At 34.9% G+C, this 24,239-nt stretch overlaps 1 protein-coding gene and 1 pseudogene across 3 annotated transcripts in view; both read left to right on the forward strand.

Moving 5' to 3' along the window:
- Positions 1–24,239, forward strand: part of CCSER1 (coiled-coil serine rich protein 1) — a gene marked incomplete at its 3' end in the record, with an annotated part of 1,225,861 nt that overhangs the window by 432,788 nt on the left and 768,834 nt on the right. The window lies entirely within an intron of this gene.
- On the forward strand, positions 4,756–23,482 carry LOC308339002 (insulin-degrading enzyme-like; annotated as a pseudogene). Its single transcript has 3 exons — positions 4,756–4,839; positions 20,764–22,702; positions 22,905–23,482. The product of its transcript is annotated as an insulin-degrading enzyme-like (transcript).

Consider the following 24,239-nt stretch of genomic DNA (forward strand, 5'->3'; position numbering starts at 1 on the left):
TCGCTGTGATTCTCATCGTCATATAATGGAAGAGCCACCAGATTAGTCTGCTATGTTCCTTACTCCTCTTCTGTGCTGTTTTTCTTTATCTGCCTTTTCTCCTCTGCTATTTCTTAATTTCTCCGAATTTTCCTTAGTTTCTAGCCAGTAATTTCTACTGAGGATGGGCTTTTGTTGTCACATTAATTCCTACCACGTCAGGTCTTCTGTTCACTATGCTTCTTTGCTATCTAATATCTATTATCTTATCTCTTTTTTTATTATTAACATATAATGTATTATTTTTTTCAGGGATACAGGTCTGTGATTCATCAGTCTTACACAATTCACGGTGCTTACCATAGCACATACCCTCCCAGTGTCCATCACCCAGCCATCCCTTCCTTCCTACCCACCTCCACTCCAGCAACCCCCAGTATGTTTCCTGAGATTAAGAGTCTCTTATGGTTTGTCTGTCTCTGTGGTTTCGTCCCTTTTCATTTTTTCTCTCTTCCCCTATGATCCTCTGCCTTGTTTCTCAAATTCCACATGTCAGTGAGATCATAGGATAATTATTTTTCTCTGATTGACGAATTTCACTTAACATAATACACTGTATTAACTTCTCTTCTATAGACATTTGGAATGGTTGATATTCAGACTGTTCAGAGAAATTTTTATTGATTTGGCAAGTTACTATCTAGTATAACATGCCAGAGTTAATGCCCCCATTAACAGGTTCTCCTCGTGTTTTTGCCCAAGGTCAGCTTTGGCTCCAAGTTTCTTCTACCCACCAACACTCAGCTGTGGCTAGCATCACAGAATCACCTGACACAATAAAACAAAACCTGTAAATAAGAAATTTCTCAGAAACAACTATAGACTGGCAAGTACTCTGATGTTTTACTTTGTGTGTATAGCTTCCTATGAAAAGAGGGCAATAGAGTAGACTATATATAGATTTCTCAGGACAGAGGAGAGCATGTGCCACAATTTATAAATCCCTGTGATGTTAGTGTTTTCATATGCACAAAAGACTGTCGGTATAAGCTAATTTTGTAGAAAAATTAGAATTTTTCTGTAAACTCAATCTCATGATCATAACTAGTGGTTGCTTTTTCCTAAAATGTCTAGATACTACCTTTAAATTTAAGTCAAGCACAAAACCTGAGTTTATAGATTTCAGAAACGTCTTAGGAATGTGCATCTATGAGATATAAGCATTTTTAAACATTAAATACTGATATTCTTAAAGTGTATATATCTTATATAATAGTGTGTATATATATATTACATATATATAAATGAATTAAATACGTATAGGGGGATTCCTGTATCTGTTCAGAAATAGAAAACCTATATCTGTATATAGAAAACAGATTTAATTATTTCAAGTCTACCTACCACCACTACACATAACCACAAATGTGTATTAGTAAAGAGAGCAATGATGAATAGATCAAGAGCAAAGTTATTAATTTCATAAAATTTACAAAGTATAAGAAGTTTGACTTAAAGATGCACTCAGATAGTTAAAATAGTCATAACATTACTTAAATATGGTATGAATTTTCTTTAAAATTATCATGTTTTAGTATTGTAAAAGATTATAGATGGAGTATAAATCTTTCACTAAGAAACTTTATAAATGTGGATTTCTTTAGTTTCCCTATACAGAAAAAGTTCCAAGTTTAAAATAGTCTTTTAAGCAATCATTATTGGCTACTTAGAATAAGACATGTAGGATGTATAATGAACAAGTGAGCAGAAGAGGTAATATATGCCACTCTGGGTTGAAAAGTAACTATAATTTCAAACAATAAATTATTTTTAGAATACATTCAAGTTAAGATATTATGTTCACTTACAATATGAATGCTGACTGTACATAATTTTATTCTTTTTTAACATGTGAATTAATGCTACTATTAATAAGATCTTACCATTAACATCTAGTTGGGGCAGGTATGAGCTCATTTCTATTTTCCTGTCATAAAAAATGTGCAGTCTTCAGTAATTTGAATTTTTATCTTGTCATTTTGGGTCTTTTATAGCATTTACTATCATAGTTATAAAATTAAAATATTATTATCTATTAATATTTGAAGAATGGCAAAAAGTAAACTTGATAATACTATTTTGAATTCATTTAAGACATTGAGCATGTATTTTGTCTGCTTTATTATTAACAAGTTATTTATAATAGCCAACTCATAAAAAAAAACTAGTGTCCTTTCAATTTATGAAAAATATTTAGCCTAAACAAGTGGAAATATTCTATCTGGTGATAGAATAGATCTATATTCTGGTGATTAAAAATGGTGATAGATAGATCTATATTCTGGTGATTAAAAATACAGGTTTTAGAAGAATATCTAGGTTGAATCCTTGTTCTGTTTCTTGTTATGGGCTGGGGGTAAGTTTGTTTATATATTCACTCACTTGTGAATGAGTTCTATGTCAGAAGTTATAAAAATAAATAAGGCAGACAAGGACTCTGCCCTCATGAAACATTCTGTTTTTTGGTTAATACAAACAGTAAACAAATACTCATGGTGTGATAGCAGAGAAGGCCGGAGAACCACAGAAGTAAAGGGTGCTTAATCTCATTTCCAAATCAGAAAGGCCTGAAAAGAGTGGTGTGTAAGCTGACACTTGAAGGGAAAAGAAAATTAGCTGGATAGATCTGAATATATGAAATGACAAATAATAATACATAATTTATAAGATTCTGTAACATAAATTGAAATGACACATGTAAAGTCCCCAGCACAATTCCATGTCACATGGTAGATGTTGAATAAGTGGTAGGTGCTGCTGTTGTTACTGACTGTACATGCTCAGACTCTCCGTGTACACACTTGTAAAGTATCTTATGATTTCACCTACAACAGCAATTCGGTAATTATACCTTAACTCTTTATGTATCATTGTCTGTACATTAATATTATAAAGTCAGTAGCAATTTTATGTTACTCATCTTTGTATCTTTATCTGATCACACTGTTTGGGATTTATACATGCCTGGTAAGTATTTTTTTATCAAGTAAGTACACAAATGAATGGAGAAATCTTTTAGCCATCAATGGGAAAGTCAAATTTTATGACTAGAAAAAGAATCAACTGATGAATAAATATAATTATGACCTACTACTTCCAGTCTTCTGGCCCCGTAGTTATCAGATGAGTATGTATAATTTCCAACTAATTATTCAACTATCCAAATGTCAGTGTCTTCAAGAAAGATAATTTAAAACAATGATGACAATAATGCACCGATTTTTGTCTGTTGCACCTGAAGAAGGATATTTTTATGACTCAGTATCTATAAACATTATCTAAATTGAAACTGAATTGGAAAGGAGCCTAATGCAGAACTTCCTTAAAAGCAGTGCCTTGACTTTGGGCAGCATTAAATAGCAGAATTAAAACAGCAGGTTCACTTATTTTTCCTTCCAGGTCTTGGTAAGAATATCAGATTAGTGAGGAAGTAAATGTTACACTCTTGTAAACAAAGTGAGAAGAAATGGCTCACACCAAGAGAAGACACAAAAGTATCAGTCATTTCATAAGAGGGCTGACCAACATGACCAAGAATAATCAAGAAATGGACAAATACCATATGATTTCACTTATATGTGGAATCTAAAACAAGCACAACAAATGAACAAACCAACAGAAATAGACTCATATGTACAGTTGCCAGAAAAAGGAGGGAATGGTGAAATAGATGAAGGGGATTAAAAAGTACAAATTACAGTTATAAAGTAAGCAAGTCAATAGGGATAAAAAATTTCAGAATAGGGAATATAGTCAACAATATCATTTTTGTTTGATTTCTTATAGTCAATAATACTGTAATAAATGTGTATGGTAACTACACTTACCAAGGTATAATGATAAATGAATGTATGAGTAATATATACAATTCTTGAATCACTATGTTTTACACCTGAAACTAATGCCATATTATATGTCACCTATACTTCAGTTTTTAAGAAAAGGGGAAAAAAGAATTAATTAACCTGGCAAAGAATGCACAAGTCCTCTGTAGAAAAAAATGTAAAATCTCTATTATGTGGTAAAAATATGAATAGAAAACACCGTATGTTCTTTATGAAGAGAAATAGTAAAAATTTAAATCCTCTGCAAATAAATACATAAAGCCAATTCAAAGAAACAAAATTTAACTTAAAAAAGGAAAAGAAATGGTCAAATTATAGTCAAATAATTTTCTAGAAGGCTATGTTACTGATCTGGTACCTTGGACTTTCTAAGCAATGGAAAGAGACTGGAGGCCAAAGGGGGATTCCAGGCAAGACTTTTATAGGCATGTATGTTCAAACACAGAAAAGACAGCACAAAGGAAAGATTCCTCCAGCTGACTCTCCAAGGAGAGGTCAGAGAGTGTTTTAAAGAGACTTAAGAGGGAGAAGAGTGGGGTACCTGGGTGGCTCAGTGGGTTAAGCCTCTGCCTTCAGCCCAGGTCATGATCTCAGGGTCCTGGGATCGAGCCCCACTTCAGGGTCTCTGCTCAGTGGGGAGCCTGCTTCCCCCTTTCTCTCTGCCTGTCTCTCTGCCTACTTGTGATCCCTCTCTGTCTGTCAAATGGATAAATAAAATCTTAAAAAAAGAAGGGGGGGAAGAGTGACATGTAAGCATGTAGAGTTGGGATCTATTGGTGCCTGTACACTTAAAGGGCATACTTCTTCATGTGTCACATGTTTAATTAGCATGTGAAATCTTCACTCCTGGGTATGGTTTTTAGTATTAAAAATGAAGGGAAACGTCAATGAAAGGTCAGCAGTGGAGTCCACCTTGGCGCAAACTGGTTTGGTCCGGTCTTCTGAGGTCTTCGAGGTCAGTAAGCATCTTGTTTCCACATTCCTACAAGATTGGCTACTCAAGAGGCATGGAGTTTCATGTATCAAGGAGCCCTGGATTTTGCTGTTAGGGTTGAAGGGACTTGAGTCCAGTCCCTGTTCTCTTTCAGATAGGGTATATAAAAACATAAAGAGTAATTTCAAAAACTACCTACATAGGTTTAATGTTTTAAGGGGTAATTTTAATTACTTGAGAAATTTACTTGTGGTTTCTCCCCAGTATGATTCATTCTCTTTGCTCATCCAGGATTGCAGTCAGTAGCCTCCTTGTGACCACCTAGTACAGTCTTGTACGTGTATGTCCAATAAAAACAGTTCACTACAATATGGCCATAGGTATAATTTAAAAATAAAAATTTTATTATGTCTCTCACCTCTGTAAACAATTTTAATGGATCTAACAGTAGTGCCTATGTAAAAACCCAAATCCTGTTATTTCAAACTAAAAGTAACCTACCATATCATTTTTTATACTATAAAAAATATTGTAGTAAGCTGAAAAATGTCTCCCACGTAGTCCTGATTATAACCTTTAAATGTTACCTTATTTGGAAAAAAAGACTCTCTGCAGATGTGATGAAAATTAATGCTCTTGAGATGGGGAGATTATCCCAGTTTATCTGGGTGGATGCTAAATGTAATTACAAATATAATTATGAGAGAGAGGCAGAAAAAGATTTGACACCAACAGAAGAGACGGCAATGTGACAACAGAGGAAGAGATTGGGGTGAATCAGCTATAAGCCAAGTAATGTCAGCAACCACTAGAACCTGAAGGAAGCAAGCAATGGATTCTCCCTAGAGCCTCCAGACAAAGTATGGCCTTGTCACTACCTTGTTTTCAGATCAGGGATGCTGATTTGGGACATCTGGACTCCAGAACTGTGAAAGAATAAATTTCTGTTTTAATCCATCAAGTTTATAGTTAATTTGTGACAGTAGCCATAGGAAATACTTTTTTTTTTTTTTGTAAAACAAACAATAGAGTAATATATGTCATCTAGTAAGAGGAGTCAAATAATCTAAAATATTTCTATTCTGAGATAACCACATTTATTGACACATTTAGTGATTAATGCTGCAAGCTCCTTAATGCATAATTCCATTAGATGTGTGAATCCTTAGATATGTGTGCCATTTTATCAACCCTATTTGGAACTCAGCAAGCTCTTCCAATCTGCAGACCTAAGTCGTTCTTCAGCTCAGGGGTTTTTTCCTTCATCATATTTTTTTAAGTGATTCCATGGTTACTTTCTCTCTTCTATCTCTTCCTTTTCTTCAGTCTAGAAATTCTGTTATTTGCTAGTTATGTCTCCTTGATTTATTTTCCAAATCTCTTATCTTTTTTCCCTAGTGATTTTCATTTTTTTTTCTTTCTGTGCTTTGACTTATTTCCTTTACTTGATATTTTAGTCACTAAATCAGGTCTCAGGGGAAAAAAAAAGTTTTTCCGCTGCTTTTCCATTATAATATGTTTATTTAGTTCTAGAAAGACTGTAGATGAGCCTCAGCCTGCTTAAATTTTATTACTGTTGTTCAAATTGTCATCTACTTCTCCAGTAGTTTTATTTTGACAAAAGGCTGCAAGTTATGGTTGTTTCTCTTCTAATTCCTTTCTCTGACAATAGGTTCCCTAGGTCTCATTGTTACTTTCCTTCGGTATCTGAAGTTGTATCAGTCTAATGGAGTAGTCAGGGATAAAGCAGTGGCACCTTGGGAGAGATTAAAAACTTCTTTACCTAGAACATATCCTCTTAGGTTAAGACTGAACAGGGTAGCCCTTCCTCCCTAAGTCTTTGCCGCCTCCCCAAGTGGTGCAAGAAATAAGAATTAAGTCTCCCCTGTTCATGAGACCAATATAACTCCCTTTCTTTTTTTTTTTTTAAATCTTTTATTTCTTTTCAGCGTAACAGTATTCATTGTTTTTTCACCACACCCAGTGCTCCATGCAATCCGTGCCCTCCCTAATACCCACCACCTGGTTCCCCCAACCTCCCACCCCCTGCCCTTTCTATCTACTGTCGGAATCTCCCCTCACTTCCTTGTGACTCCTCAAATGTTTTCTCACTTTCCTGGTACCTTCTAGTATCCTTAGCATTATCCTTTCAGCATGCTTAGGATTTTGTAAAGAGCCTCTGTTTCACAGACTCTCCTTTAGATTAAGCCTAATTCCTTGCTTAGAATGAGAGTAGGAGGGAAAATATATGAAGAAAAAACCAGTCATTTCAGTATTGCACTAATTTATCCTAGCTCACTAGATAACATGTTCCTATAATATGCTCCTTCTACCACCTGATTATTTTTCAGGGCACCCACCATACTTCCAGGATTTGTGTGAAGTCTAACATTCCATATAGATTGTAATAATCAATGAAGGCAGACTTTAACTTAATATACATTTATTTAATAGCCAAATGAGAAATATTTCAAGAGATAATGTCTCTAAACAAGGTGCATGTCTTTGTTTTTAATAGGATTAACTTCGATTAATAGAATATAAATAGAATTATAATCCAGAAAGTTGTTCATGTGCTATGGAGAAGAACCAGTATTGGTCTTTGAGTGTAAACATCATCATCACTAATAAAGCTGCATTTATGGAACACATGAAAATATTAATTAATTTTTCTTAGGTGTCTTATGCCTACAGAGACATCAATTCTCACTTAATAATGGTAGTACCTAAAGTATGGGCTGTATGGGGGCATAATGGCAAGCCTTATTTTAACAGAAAGCAAAGCAGAGTAGCAGACCATAATATTTTCTCTCTAAGAATTGTTTATAAAAATGGAAGTGTAATATTTTAAATATTAATTCTAGTATTAACTGTACAACTGAAACCATTATTAAGTCACTTAAAAGAAGGATAAAGAAAATGTAATTTATGCCATTTGCAAAATTTTTTCTCAAGTAGAGCATTAGTTGAAAATCCCTAACCTGTGATTCCCTACAAAGTCACTTAAACTTGAGTATTAGTATCAGCTCATTGTCTCTTTTCTGCTGGACTGTGTCATTTCCAAATACTTTAATGAAGACATTGTACTGTTAACCAATATGTATTCCTTACTGCCTGATAAACCAACCAACTATTTTGTATATACAAAATAATTTTTCTTTATTCCATAAAGTATCTCACTGTTCTCATTCTCCTTTGGTGGCCTATGCACCTTTCTTTTCCCAAGTGAAAAAAAGAGGGAAAAAAAACATGGCAACTCAGTGTGTCTACAACAGTTTCTATAAAATGCCTCTGTCCATGTGCTATGATGAGTGCTGTGAAGTGTGTAAACCTGGCGATTCACAGACCTGTACCCCTGGGGATAAAAATACATTATATGTTTATAAAAGAATTTAAAAATTTAAAAAAATGCCTCTGTCCAAGTTTCCCTCCTATCAGGAACATAATTCTTAGCAAACAGGTCACTAACTCACTTAATTAACTCTCTTCTATGTTCTTGGGGGCATTGCTATGTCAAACCTAAATTGGCTTAGTATTTAACAACCTGTACAAGCCCTTTGGGAAAACTGTTTTTAACAAAAAATGGCTTCTTAAATAGCCTTTGGTCTCCTTAAAGGATTCTAATTCCTGTATAAAATCCTAATACACCTGTTAGCAATTGCATACATATGCAGATTTTCAACAGAGAGAGAGATAAATTTCTTACCTCATTCCCTAAGGGGTATTCTAATATTATTTTCCTTTGACCCGTACTTGACCTATGAACACCTGATACACAGATATTTTACCCAAGGATCTCTCACTCCAGCACTTTGGCAAGACCTGTTTAGGATTGCTCTGTACTCTGTTAGGATCTGGAATACAGAGATTGAAGGAGAGTTATCCCCTCTTTCCATTTTTCCTACTTACACAGTATTTTTGTTTGCTTGTTTGTTTGGTTTGGTCTCTAATATTTACTCTTTGCCAGTCATTCCACTATAGTCAGGGTTGCAAATTCAAGGATGCCATGGTTTCTTTTCTCCAAAAAATTGCAGTCTAATTAGGAATAGAGGAGGAAAAAACAAAACCAAACTATAAATATAGCTAGAGTTATAAGGATTACTATATATTTTTAAGAAGATACAAAAATTGGGTATCTTATTTAGACCAAGAGATTCCAGATTTCCCAGAGAGAAATGAGTATCTGAGCGGAATTTTTAAGAATAAGTCAGACTGTAGTGATGTAGGGCAAGACCGTCCTGAGCAGAAAGAAGGTTGACATTTGCAGGGGAGTATGATCTGTCTGAGGACATGTAGGTAGTTTAGGACTGTTAGCTGTATGGCTTCCTTTAAGAGGCGATGGTTGAAGCCAAGGGGGTAGACAGGTTCATTGAAGGCACTGGAAGAAGAAAAGAGAACACATATATTAAATTTTAATAAAATAATTCAGAAACTTTTAGAATAAAAATTGTGGAAAAATTGGGGCCTTGTAGTATGCCAAAAATCTAAAGATGAAATCCATCAATCTCAGTTTAATAGTCTACCCATATTTGAACATAGCAGATGAGTCTAATGCAGATGGATACCTATTTATGAAAATAATTTGCTGAAAGTCTTATTTATATGGTTTTCTCAGTACATGTAAAATTTTCTTTATGCAAATTTTTTATTTACAACTCAGATTTTTAGGATCATGGGCATTAAGTATTACTAGATACAGCTAGGTAAAGAGCAGTGAAATAGCTCAATGCTCAAACAAAAACTAATCTATTTATTTGAATATATTACTTATATATAATAAATGGTATACAAAGAATATGAAGCAAATCATAATCAAAATGGCCTTATCATTATGTGATAATGTCACCTAGTATTAAAACTTAATTTTATACACACACATATTTTCATGGAGTTGATTTTTTTTTTCTGAACTACTTCTCTGTGTTCACAAATTCTGACAGTAACTCATACTTATTTTTTTTCCACTGATACAGAAATAGGGACAGTTTAAAGACATAAAACATTACGGGGTCTTAGTACCCTTAAGTTTTGTACACTAGAGCTCATATGAGATGTGATCTATCCTGTGTACTTTAAGAGTCAAAGCAGTTTATCACAACCTTAGCACTCAGTTCAACCTGAGAAAAATTACCTGTCAAATGTAACTGTACAACTGAACAAGTTGATGCTGTGCATCGGACTAGAGAATGGTGTCCAGCTACCTAACAGATGCTCTGGGCATCATTCAAATTTTTAAAAATACACATGATAGTCATTATGTTAACATTAGCATATTTGCTCTACAGAGCTTTCTGGACTGATTCCACAGAAGAACGTTTAGAGGAAGGTGTGATGCAACAGATTTACTTTTTTGCTTTTCCATATATATATATATTTATTTATATTTATATATATATATATTTATTTATTTCAGTATGAAAAACTAATCTCAAAATAATTTAGCCATAGTGGAACCATTCACAATTCCAGAAGAAGCAAAATGCAAAAATGCAGAACAAATCTTTCGGTGCTCTCTCTCTTTCTTTCTCTCTCTCTCTCTTCCTTCCTTCCTTCCTTCCTTTTTTTTTTTCCTTTCTTTCCCCCCTGGTGGAAGGCATCATAATATGATTGTATGTGAATTTTAAATTTGCCATTTCTTTGCTGATCTAAGTAATGCCATAGGTTTAAACAGTTAGTTCTTCTGCTTTGAAAATTATCTTTGATCTCTCTCCTGCCTAGGAATCAGTTGATTTCCAGTTTTCTGATGCTGAACTAAACCAAATGATTGTCCTAACTTAGTGAGCTAAGTTAGAGCTAGTTGGTGAATGTCTCTATGGATATGATTAACTCCATTACTGTAAAAAATATGCTTTTTATAAAGCTATATGATATATTAGATCATTCATATACAGGTTTACCTTTCTTAGACACTCTGTTGCACTTTCCCTTGGATCACTTGGCCAGGGAGAATCTTCCATGTCCTGAGGCAGATCTATGACGACACCCACATGAGCGAGCTTGGTAAAGGATCTCTTATCTTCAGTCTCTACTGGAGAAGACTACATCCCTGACTTACATATTGATTAAACCTCAAGAGACCTTAGCCACACCCAGCTGAGCAACACCCAGATTCCTGAGGTGACAGATATTTGTTCTATTTAATTTTTTACACAGCTACAGGTAATTAATAGGGCATTTAGTAACAGTTTGCTACTAAATATGGGAGTGAAAAGTTAAAAACTGCATTTAAACAAAAAGAAAAATTAAGGCGCATAAGGATTACCATTTTTAGACTGGGTCATGGGTCATTTCTATCAATATTTCAACAGTAAGATATATATCAAAGAATGCTTTACCAAACAGAATCTTCAGTGTCTTACTATTACCCTCAAATATTAAAGGAAAACCTCAATTCAAGTTATATTCCTTATATTAACTATTATTTATGTGTACCCTTTAGTGTGCTGGGTGGTTACCATCCACTGTAGCATCCACTGTCTTCCCTTTTTCTTTCTCTCATTCTCTCCTCCTCTACTGCCCCTCTCCTCCAAATCTCTTTCACTGGTGCCTTCTCTTCTCCTCTCCTACTCAATTGTTTCACTCTTTCTCTCTCATAAGCTTTTTCTTTTTCACACATGCACATACTCAAAATGCATAGCCACATGCAATGACAAATAAATTGAGTTTTGACATAGTCGAATGAAATGTTTTGCTCAGTAGTTTAGTAAAAGTCTGAATTAAGTCATCTGAATAATAATGCAAATGAAATCTACCACTTCAGTTAGGGTGATAGCAGTTTTGATGTTTTTCATCTGTTTCAAAAGAAAAAAAATGCTAGAGGCAAGAGTTTGCCTTTTTAAAATCCAGAAGCTTATGATTATCCTACAAATACAGAAATTATTTTTGTGGGACTACTTTTGCTATCATAAATATAGCAGTGAAATTTTTAATGCATTATTGGTTATTCAACCTTTTATATAGCTATAATTTTTAAGTATTTATATGTTGCTAATTTTTACATAAATTATCCTAATTTACCATGTTGTTTTTTTATCTTAGCTCTGGCTGCTTTAACTAAATACCACAAACTGCATGGGTTAAACCAACAGACACCTATATCTCACAGTTTTGGAAGCTAGGAAGTCCACAAGCAAGGTACCAGCAAATTTGGTTCCTTGTGAGGGTCTTTTCCTGGCTTGCAGATGTCTCCTTCTCATTGTGTTCTCACAGGTCAGAGGGAGAGAAAGGGAGAGCATAAGGGAGGGAGAGAGAGCATCCATGAGCACTTGTGTGTGCCCAGGCAGTCTATGTGTGTGTGGGGGGGTGTCTCTGTGTGTGTGTGTTGGTTTTTCTGGTGCTTCTTAGAAGGACACTAATTTCATTATGAGGGCCCTAGCCTCATGACCTCATCTAACTAATTAGACCTCATCTAACTAACTAAGCATGTTAAGGCTTCAACATATAAATGTGGAGGGAATACAACCATTTGGACCATAACATTCTTTATTTTTTTTTAAGATTATATTTATTTATCTGACAGAGAGAGAGAGATTGCAAGTAGGCAGAGAGGCAGGCAGAGAGAGGGGGGAAGCAGGCTCCCTGCTGAGCAGAGAGCCCAATGTGGGACTCGATCCCAGGACCCTGAGATCATGACCTAAGCTGAAGGCAGAGGCTTAACCCACTGAGACACCCAGACACCCCTGGACCATAACATTCTTATCTTTAAGGTAAAATCTCCAAATCATAATTAAGGTATGAGCTATTCTTCATTTCAGATGATACTTGTTTATAAAATATGTGTAAGACTGGGGCGCCTGGGTGGCTCAGTGGTTTAAGCCTCTGCCTTCGGCTGGGGTCATGATCTCAGGGTCCTGGGATCGAGCCCCGCATCGGGCTCTCTGCTCAGCGGGAGCCTGCTTCCCCCTCTCTCTGTCTGCCTCTCTGCCTAGCTCTGATTTCTCTCTGTCAAATAAATAAAAAATTAAAAAAATATATGTGTAAGACTATTAGTTTGATTTATTAAATTTGTAATCCAAAGGGGTTTTTGTTTTGTTTTATTTTTAAGATTTTATTTATTTATTTCAGGGAGATAGAGCATGCAAGGGAGAGAGTTTGAGCGGGGGGGCGGGGGGGGGGAAGTAGACTCCCCGCTAAGCAGGGAGCATGATGTGGGACTCTGTCCCAGGACCCTAGGATCATGACCTGAGCCAAAGGCAGACACTTAACCGACTAAACCACCCAGGCGTGGAATCCAAATGTTCAAAGAACTAAAAAATATTTTTTATTATTTGTTATATATAATTGTTATTTTTCTTGCTAATGATTTGATAATCATATATTTTCCTTCAAATAACATTGAACAAATTTTTATGCAGAAATTGGTGTTTTTAAATGAAAATACCTTTATTAACTCATTTATGTCATACACATTTATAGTTGATTTGGTAGAAATTAAAATATATTAATTGTTCATTCTATTCTTTTCCTCCTAACTAGAGAGAGAGTGTTAACACCTTTTTACTAAATAAAAGATTGTCTTCAGAAAATGTCAAACAATAAGAACCAAAGAAGTAGAGAATAATTATTAACTCTTGTTTAAATGTTTGGTAGAATTCATCTGTGAATCCATCTGGTTCTGGACTTTTATTTTTTTTGTTGTTTTTTGATGACCAGTTCAATTCTATTACTAGTAATTGGTCTGTTTAGATTTTCTATTATTTTTTAATTCAGTTTTGGAAGATTGTATGTTTTTAGGAATTTATCTATTCTAGTTCTAGGTTGTCCAATTTATACGTATAATTTTTTGTAGTATTCTCTTATGATCTTTTATATTTCTGTGGTGTCAGTTGTACTTCTCTCTTGTTTCTGATTTTATTTGGGTGCTTTTTCCTTCTCTCTCTCTCTCTCTTTTTTTTCCTGATGAATCTGGCTAAGGGTTTATCAATTTTGTTTATCTTTTCAAAGAACCAGCTCTTGGTATCATTGATTTTTTCTATTGATTTTTAGTCTCTATCTCATTTATTTCAGCTCAGATCTTTATTATTTCCTTCCTTCTACTCACCTTGGGCTTTGTTTGTTCTTTTCTAGTTCCTTTAGGTCTAAGGTTAAAATGTTTATTTGAGCTTTTTCTTGTTTCTTGAGGTAGGCCTGTATCACTATATATCTCCCTCTTAGAACTGCTTTCTTTGTTCCCAAAGATTTTGGGTGGTTGTGTTTTCATTTTCATTTTCTCCATGTTCATTTGTTTTTTATTTCTTCTTTGATTGCTCTGTTGACCCGTTGATTTTTTTTTTTTTTGCATCATGTTGTTTAGCCTCCACATATTTGTGCTTTTTCCTGTTTTTTTTTTCCCTTGTAATTTATTTCTAGTTTCATACCATTGTGATTATGCTATTAGTCTTGTTGGATTGATCCCCTTATCATTATGTAATGCCCTCCTTTGTCTGCTATTATTTATCCAAAGAAACAAAGAAACTAATTTGAAAAGATAGATGAACCCCTGTGTTTATTGCGGCATCATCTACAGTAGCCAAGATATGAAAGCAACTTAAGTATCTATTGATAGACAATTGGATAAAGAAGATGTGAGAGATACATATATGGCCATATATATATATACACATATATATATAGGATATATATGGATATATTGGATATATATATAATATTGGATATATTCACTACATATATTCCACTATGTGTATGTATGTGTGTGTGTATGTATGTATGTGTGTGTGTATATATATATAATGGAATGTTATGTAGTCAAAACAAGGATAAGACCTTGCCATTTGTGATAGCATGGATGGACTTAGAGTGTATTATGCTAAGTGACATAAGACAGACTGAGAAAGATAAATACCATATGATTTCACTCATATGTGGAATTAAAAAACAAACAAATAATCAGACCATGAATATAGAAAACTAATGGTTATCAAAGGGGAGGGGGGGTGGGGAGACAGGCAATATGGTTAAACAGTCATGGGACACACAGCTTTCCAGTTATGGAATGAATAAGTTACTGGAATAAAAGGCACAGCATAAGGACTATAGTCAATGATATTGTAATAGTGTTGTAGGTGACAGATGGTATCTACACTTGTGCTGAACATAGAATAATGTATAAACTCGTGAAATGACTGTGTTGTACACCTGAAACTGATGTAGCATTGTGTGCCAACTATAACCCCCCCCCCAAAAAAAAAACAAAATAAAAAGGAAAGAAAAGAAGGAAACAAAGAAGTAGGATAAAATTGACATTTTCATAAAATTTAGGTGCTATTTTAAATGTGGAACTTCCAAATCTGCTGTGTTGGGCCATAATGGATGTGGTGGTTTAATTTAAGCTTTTCAATTTTGTGTCAATTTTACAGATCCTGATATTAGCATGGGATTGAATTTCCCTTGGAACCTCAGCAGATAGTACTTGTTTTCCTTTATACACAACTTTGTTTGATATATCCTCTGGTTTCCTGTTTCTACATTGTTATAACTTGAATTAGTATCGTGAAGTGATTCTTAGGTGTCATTACCACAGGCAGCTGACAGGAGTTAAAACATATAATCAGTATAAATTTTGCCTATATGGACCCCCAAGTTTTGATATTTGTCTAAATCCCAGGTGCAATCAGACTAAGACAAAAAATTAAAATTTTCTGCTCATAAGCGTTAGTTTTACATTGTCTTTTCACTCAGAACATTTGGTCTCAAAAATGTTGGTAACATTTTTGTAATTAAAAAAAAGAAAATTATCTTCAGAAAGTATATAACATAATTAAAATACTAAATTACAAATACATTCCATTATTTCTTAGAGATTTTCCTAGCCTTAAGGATGTTGTTTTAGGGAGAAAATGAGGATTATTATTAGAGTTTTGTTTTCAAATCAATATATTTATTAAAGTTCACAGTGGTTTCATAAAAATGTGAGAGAAAAAAATGTGAGAGTAAACATATAGCAAACTTCATATTAATTATTATTCATTATTAAAAAATTAAGACCAGTTTTTAATGGACAATGGATGACTCGCCAGATACTTGTTTATTATTTATTGATGACTTTTTTATGTATGCTAAAAAGCAAAATTTCTCACATAAATTGTCAGATATAACCTAGACTTACTAAGGGAACAAAATGAATATATTTCACTGTCTTTGGAAAATTGAGAAGGAAGTGTGTGTGTGTGTGTGTGTGTGTGTGTGTGTGTGTATGTGTATGGCAGATCAATCAATCACCAGACTGCTTTTTTTTACTTAAAAATGTTTCTATGCTTAGGTTTAAGTTATTGTAGTTTTCAAACCTTTGAGTTGTGGTGTAGCAGATAAAATGAAGCCTCAAATCATTCTCTAATCTCAAGAACATCCTGGCAGAATTACTGAGACTTGTCTGTTAGAATTGATTTCCTCTTAAAGAGAAGTAGGCTTTTCTTATTGTGTTAAAAAATGATTTTATCTATTAAATGTCTTTCTTGTGAAGATCCTTTCCTTTTATGACCCAAAAAGAAAAATGTTCTTTTTCCTCCTGAGTTTTTATATTCAGTATACTCACTAATCAGTAATCCGTATTGCAAACAAAATGGAATGTAATCCAAAAAGAGTAATCTTTTTTTAAATGACTACAGAACAGCCATCATTTCTAATACCAGTCATCTTAATTTGCAGCATATGTGTTGTTTAATTTTATGATACTTTTTGACTTTAGTAAAAGCAATATATGGCAGACTTGTATGCTGAATCTGTCATAGAATAGGGAATCAGGACATTTACACTGCAATTTTGAGAACTACTGGTAAACCATAGGCAAGCAACTTTTTTTAGGACACTAAAAGTACTTGTTGAGATTTAGATCTGAGGTGTATGTGATGTCTGTTATTATTAGTGATGATGGTTAGGTTTGCTTGTTGTTGTTTTAACAAGACTACTCAGAAAGAGAAGGATACAGATAAATGCCTTTCCACCTATTAACAATGTTTTTAAAGTTAGACTTTATCTGGCATAGATAATATCTATATTGAATGGAAAGGGAGTTCTGATAATTTCTGCATTCATTGCTAATTGATAGTTCATTGAACTATAATGCTTTGTAATTAGAATATTTCCAGTTAAAAAAAAATATGGTAGAAGAGGGGCCAGAAATTGCAGTTACCTGCCTGAAATTATGATAACATCTTTTCTATAGTAGCAGAAGATATATTAGAATGTCTTGAGTATATAGCTCACATATTTTCAGGAATAATTTTAAATATTGGAAGAATGTACTCATAAAAGTAAAGGTTAGATTGGGGAGTCAGAAACATGCTCTCAATATATGTAAAAAAGAATATAATGTTCATTTCTTGATCAGTGAAATGAGAATTGTGCTGCCTAAACACTACTTAACAAGGTATGGCAAAATAAAATTGGTAAGTTATGGATGGTATTTGTGTCTTAGGACTGAGACAGAGATGCATAGAATTTCCTTTATTTTCAACTTAATTTTTGAGATGTAACTTCTAATACTTATATAAGGCCAAAATATTAAATATGAAATGTTTATAAGCTTAATTTTGAATATAGGTTAAAATTATTAAGAACATTTAAAAAATATTTTTATAAGTATGAACTTATAAAAGAACCCAGTCAGTTCCTATGGAATATGTTAATAATTTTTCATTTACCTCTATTCTGAAATTGGATTTGGTTATTTCAGTTTGTGACTTGCTTTTTTTTTTATTTGATCAAAGTCATAGGTGTATTATTTCTTGGGGTGGTGATGGTTAAGAAGATATGGTCCATATATACAATGTATATACACACACACACACACACACATATATATGGTCCATATATACAATGGAATATTACACCTCCATCAGAAAGGATGTATACTCAACTTTTGTATCAACATGGACGGGACTGGAGGAGATTATGCTGAGTGAAATAAGTCAAGCAGAGAGAGTCAATTATCATAACATTTCATTTACTTGTGGAGCATAAGGAACAACATGGAGGACATTAGGAGAAGGAAAAGAAAAGTGAATTGGGGGAAGTCAGAAAGGGAGAGACAAAGCACCAGAGGCTGTGGACTCTGAGAAACAAACTGAGAGTTTTGGAGGGGAGAAGCGGGGGTGGTGAGCCTGGTAGTGGGTATTAAGGAGGGCACGTAGTGCATGGAGCACTGGGTGTGGTGCATAAACAATGAATGTTGGAACACTGAAAAAATTAAATTAAATTAAAAAAAGAAATATCATTTGAAGGATTACTTTTTTAAAAGATCTGATTACTAACATTTTCTAATAACATATGAAGCATAGAAAATTTGTATTGAGATTTATTAGATGAACCTGAGATACTTAAGTCTTTTTCCATAATTATGAATCTTGCACCCTGTATGCCATAACAGTATTTTGAAGTACTGTACTTTGCATTCTGCTTCACAAAAATAGTTGATCTGATAAATTCCTTTTTGCTGGATGCTGTCATGTCCGTCTTTTTAATACCCTCCTTGTTCATTATAAGTGCCATTAGCCATACTGCCTAATGAAAGGTACCTCATATCAAGTCTGATTACTGCTCTAATGTTTTCCAGGCGTGCTTGGTGATGAGCCTGGCATATGAAACAATTTCCTACAGTAATAAAACTAATTAAAGTAGGCAGTCATCCACATACCACTTTCTAATGAATAATAATAAGCTCATTAATCTCAACTACTCTTATTCCGAAAAGTCCATTGATAGGACCTGTATGTAAGAGTAAATTTCCTCACCCTTATATATGGACAGCTATTACAGAATCGAAGAGGACTTTGTGAATTTAAGTTTTAAAAATTACGAATTGCTGATCAGTGCTTTAAATGAAATGTATAACTTCTAAACTCTGCCCAGATTACTTATTGGCAGGATCCCTTTCTATTTGAGTTCTCCTATAATTGATTTAACAAAAGAAAAATGATTCATTGTATAATAATAACTCTTCAGCACCTTGAAGACTAGAATTGAATGAACCAACTCCGTATTTTTATTTAGAGATCATATGAGAATGATGAATTGAGTACTTGAGATCAAGTGAAAAACACAGCCTGTTTCCTCTCCAGAGAGAGCTAGAGTATCTGCTCCAAATGTCAAAACATTATAATAATTATTTTTGGTTAACACTTCTTCAAATTTGTGAGTGCCCAATGAAACAACATAAGAATTACTATTCCATTCTGTTATAAATAGTTTGGTGATGTAGACTATTGTTCTGGAGATAATTTTACTGTCAAGGAGATGAGGTTGTTAAATGTGAGAAACATTGGAGAATGTTTCTCCAAATGGAGAAACAATTTCTGAACTACAAATGTGAATAGTAAGAAAATACATTTTTCAGAATAGTAGGGTTTATTCTATCTTCATTATAATTTGATTTTTTAAAAATGTAGCAGTTTCCATCTTGAGGCTCACTACTACTATGACACACATGTGTATTTCTCCCTAAAGAAGGTAATTATAAATATGTACATCTTAAAACTGATACAGAATGTTTGTAGTGGGTTAACTGCAAATAGGCACATTTTAATTTATGGAATTAACATTTAAAATTGTTGTTTTCATTTATGAATTTTAAATATCATGAATTTTTATGAGAAAATGACTTTGGATATTCTGTGCAAAGATTTTCTTTTATGAAACTTATGTTTTAAAGTCTGACCTTTGTGGGTAGAGGTGTAGTGATACTGTCCCTGAGTAAAATGTCTCCCAATCTAGCATCAGCTATAACTGTGGTGGCCAGTTGCCACTATATGTGATGATGAGTTGGTTCCATGCTTGAACAACAATTAGGAGAAGGGCTTTTGGTACAGATTCCTCCATTATCTAGCTGTATGGTCTTGAGAAAGTAATTTACACATCATCTAGTTAAGTATATTCATGTATAAGGTATGAAGAGCAGGCTAGAGAAGTGCATTCCGAAGTGTCAAAAGTGCCACTGATAGTAAATGCGGTGTTTCAAATAATTTTTAAAAGACTTTATTTACTTATTTTAGAGAAAGAGAGTGAAAGCCCACGAGCCAGGGGGATGGGCAGAGGGGGAGAGAGAGGGAAAGAATCCCAACAGACCCCACACTGAGGGCAGAGATCCCAGGGCTCGATTTCAGCACACTGAGATCAGCGTGAGCCAAAGCCAGGAATCAGTCACGCGACTGACTGAGCTGCCTAGGTGCTCCTCAAGTAATTTAATATAATAATTTAAAATATTGTATGGAGTGAAACAATTTCCCTTTTTAATTTCAGTTCAATTCTGAAATCAAGAAATTGGTTTTCTGCTCTATGTCCTTAGGATTTTTCTAGCACTCATGTTTTTGACCGAACTGGTGGATCTCCTAGTAGTTTCTAAGACACAAGAGATACGCTGCTGAACAGAAGAATGCAGCATGTCTGTCTTATTAAGAGAAGTGGATTTCTTGAAAGTTGTCTCAAAGATAATAGAAAATTAAATAAGAATTTTAGGAAAATTTTGAGAGCTTCAGTTGACCTTGTTTTGAACAGAAACCCATTTGAAAAAGACTTGCTCCGGTTAGTAGATCTAATTAATAATACCTGTTAAGAGCTAGCTGTACCTTGAATAAACTTTGGTAATACGCTTTAATGTTAATAGGAAACATGACTCATCATCATAACAGCCAACATTTATGAAATGCTTAATACTAATATTTATTGAGTGATTTGAAGTCAGACAGTCCTCCTAAATGATTTACATGTACTAACACACATTAGTCTTCATCACTCATTTTAATGTTTACAACAACCATATAAATTAAGCAGCAATAGTCTTCTAATTTTTTGTGTGAGGAAACTGAAGTACTCAGATACTAAGGAATCTCAGAAATGTCAAAAACTGCAGGTTGGTGAAAACATGGAGGTTTGGGAAGAGTGGCCTTGCCCTGTGCGTCCTTTCTATCTGGCTGTTCCTGAATTAGAGGCTTTTATAATAAACTGATAGTCTAGTTTGCACGATTTTTCCTGTGTCCCTTGTTTGATGAGAATTGCAAAGACAGAGAGATGAATGCAGTTGATTCAAAACATGAGAAGACTGTGATGAATGATGCCTGGAGAATCTTTCATTTGAAAAAGCTACGGGGAATCCCTTCAGCAAATTTGGGACAGGTAACAAATATATTTTAGAGACTAAACCAAACCAAGAAGACATTGATGTAAGGCAAGAACTTACTGAAATTGTACTCTGCTTATTATTCATCCAACTTAATGGCTATCTGTGTGAATCTTCAGATGACTTGACTAATTTGGTGGTAAAGTTATCTCCTGAAGTTGAGAACAAAAATGTACCATTGTCAGAGTTTCCTGAACACCCTTTCCAAGAAGAACATCTTAAACAACTTTAAAAAATAGTACCCAGTAAGGATTTTAGGAATCTTTATGTGACATTTCCCATACCTGACCTTCAGGTCAAATCTTAGTCATCTCATTGGGCATGAAGGTCCTGGAAGTCTTTATCAGATGTTAAAGGTCTGGGTAAATACTCTTGTTGGTGGCAGAAGGAAAGAGCCTCCCGGTTTTATGTTTTGTTTTGTTTAGTTTTATCATTAATGTGGACTTGACTGAGGAAGAATTATTACATGTTGAAGATATAATTTTGCACATGGTTCAGTTATGTGCAGAAGGACCTAAAGAGTGGGTTTTCCAAGAGTGCAAAGTCTTGAATGCTGTTGTTTTTTTTTTTTTGGTTTAAATATAGAGACCATAAGCTAGATTGCAGGAATATTGCTTTCTTATCACCTAGAAGAAGTGCTCACAGCTGAATATTTACTGGAAGAATTTAGATCTGCCTTAAAATAGATGGATCTGTATAAACTCAGACCATAAAATGTGTGGGTTGCAATAGTTTCCAAGTCTTGAGGGAAAAACTGATCGTGCAGAAGAGTGGTATAGAACCCAGTACAAGCAAGAAGCTGTACCAGATAAAGTCATTAAGAAATGGCAAAATGCTGACCTGAATGAGAAATTTAAAATTCCAATTAGGAATGAATTTATTCCTACAAATTTTGAGATTTTTGTCATTAGAAAAGGAAATGGCACCATATACTACTCTCATTAAGGATGCAGCTATAAGCAAACTATGGCTCAAACAAGATGGTAAGTTTTTCATGCTGGAAGCTTGTCTCAACTTTGACTTTTTCAGCCCATTTGCTTATGTGGACCCCTTGTACTGTAACATGGCCTATTGGTACCTTGAGTTCCTCAAATCCTCAAAGACTCTCGCAATGAATATGCATATGTAGCAGAGCTAACAGTCTTGAGCTCTGACCTCCAAAATACCATCTATGGGATGTATCTCTCAGTGAAAGGTTACAGTGATGATGACAAGCAACCCATTTTGCTAAAGAAAATTATTGAAAAAATGGCTACCTTTGAGATTGATGTAAAAATATTTGAAATTATCAAGGAGGCATATATGTGCTCCCCTAACAATTTCCAAGCTGAGCAGCTCACCACCACACCTTGCTGATGACTGAAGTGGCCTGGACTGAAGATGAATTAAAAGCAGCTCTGGGTGATGTCACCCTTAAGGCCTTCATATGTCATCTCCTGCCATGGCTGCACACTGGAGCCCTTCTCCATGGAAACATGGCAAAGCAGGCTGCACTAGGAATTATGCAGATGGTCGAAGACATCGTTATTGAACATAGTCATATGAACCTTCTCCTTCCAAGTCAGCTGGTTCAGTGTGGAGAAGTTCAGCTCCCTGACAGAGGATGGTTTGTTTATCAGCAGAGGAATGAAGTTCACAATAACTGCGGCGTCCAGATATACCACCAGACAGACATGCAGAGCATCTCAGAGAATATATTTCCTTTTTTTTTTAAGATTTTATTTATTTATTTATTTGACAGAGATCACAAGCAGGCAGAGAGGCAGGCAGAAAGAGGTGGGGGGAAACAGGCTCCCTGCTGAGCAGAGAGCCCGATGCGGGCCTCGATCCCAGGACCCTGGGATCATGACCTGAGCCGAAGGCAGAGGCTTTAACCCACTGAGCCACCCAGGCGCCCCTCAGAGAATATATTTCTAGAGCTCTTCTATTAGATCAGGTGTGAGCTTGCTTCTTCAACAACCTGTGCACCAGGGAGCAGCTAGGCTTATCGTCGTCAGTGGGCCATGTAAAGCCATTGGCATGCAGGGCTTGCAATTCATCACCCAGTCAGAAAAGCCACCTCAAATACCTAGAATAGAAACTAGAGTGGAAGCTTTCTTATTAACCATGGAGAAGTCCATAGAGGACATGACAGAAGAGACTTTTCAAAAACACAATCAGGCTAAATTAGCAATTCATTGACTAGACAAACCAAAGAAACTATCTGCAGAGTGTGCTAAATATTGGGGGAAATCATCTTCCAGCAATATAATCTTGACAGAAATAATACAGGAGTAATTTAAACATACCTACTGGGATGATATCATCGAATTCTACAAGGAAATGTTGGCAATAGATGCCCCAAGGAGACATAAGGTATCCATCCATGTTCTTGCCAGGGAAATGGATTCTTATCATGTGGCTGGAGAGTTCCCATGTCAAAGTGATACAAATTTGTCAAAAGCACCAGCCTTAGCACAACCTGATGTGATTCAGAACATGACCAGTTTCAAGCATGGTTTTCCACTGTTTCCCCTTGTGAAACCACATACTAACTTCATGGCTGCAAAACGCTGATGATTCCTCAAGGAAAGTGCAAGTGGAAGCATCCCTGAGTCTTCCAGGGGCTAGGAAAACAGTTTGGGCCACTTTAATAGTTTCTGATTCATTATTAGAGAGACAAACAGGAAAGAAAGAAAAAAAGAAATTGTCAAATGTCACTATGTAGAAATATTAAAAATCCAAAGTAATTAAATTACAAAAAAAGAAAGGTCAGACACCTAGTAAATGGCAAAATTTTTTTTAATTTTGTACTTCATGTATTTCTCCTCTTTATTTTCTTCCTCATGTCACACCCAGTAAGTCTTAGTTAACTTAGTCCTCTCAGTTCTCAACGGAAAGCTGATTTCTTTGAACACTATATTCCCAGTGACTGGCACATAGTAGGCACTTAAAAAGTATTTGTTGAAAAATGCGTGAATGGATTAATTAATTAGTAAATCTCTTCCATAATACACAACTTAAAAAGTGTCTCTACACATAAACTGTTGGACTCAAAGACCTCACTCCTAGTACTTCCTACCCCCTCCCTTACTGAGTTTTCTCCTGATTATTTGTCACTATTTCTATTATTCATCTTGGGTAATTTGGAACCAGGACAGTTGCTCTTATATCAGAATGTACAGCTGTGGGGGCGCCTGGGTGGTTCAGTCAGTTAAACGTCTGCCTTCAGCTCAGGTCATGTTCCAGGGGTCCTGGGATAGAACCCTGTGTCAGGCTTCCTGCTCAGCGGGGAGCCTGCTTCTCCCTCTCCCTCTGCTGCTCCCTCTGCTTG

This window comes from Martes martes (genome assembly GCF_963455335.1).
Source record: "Martes martes genome assembly, chromosome: 2".
Lineage (NCBI taxonomy): Eukaryota > Metazoa > Chordata > Mammalia > Carnivora > Mustelidae > Martes > Martes martes.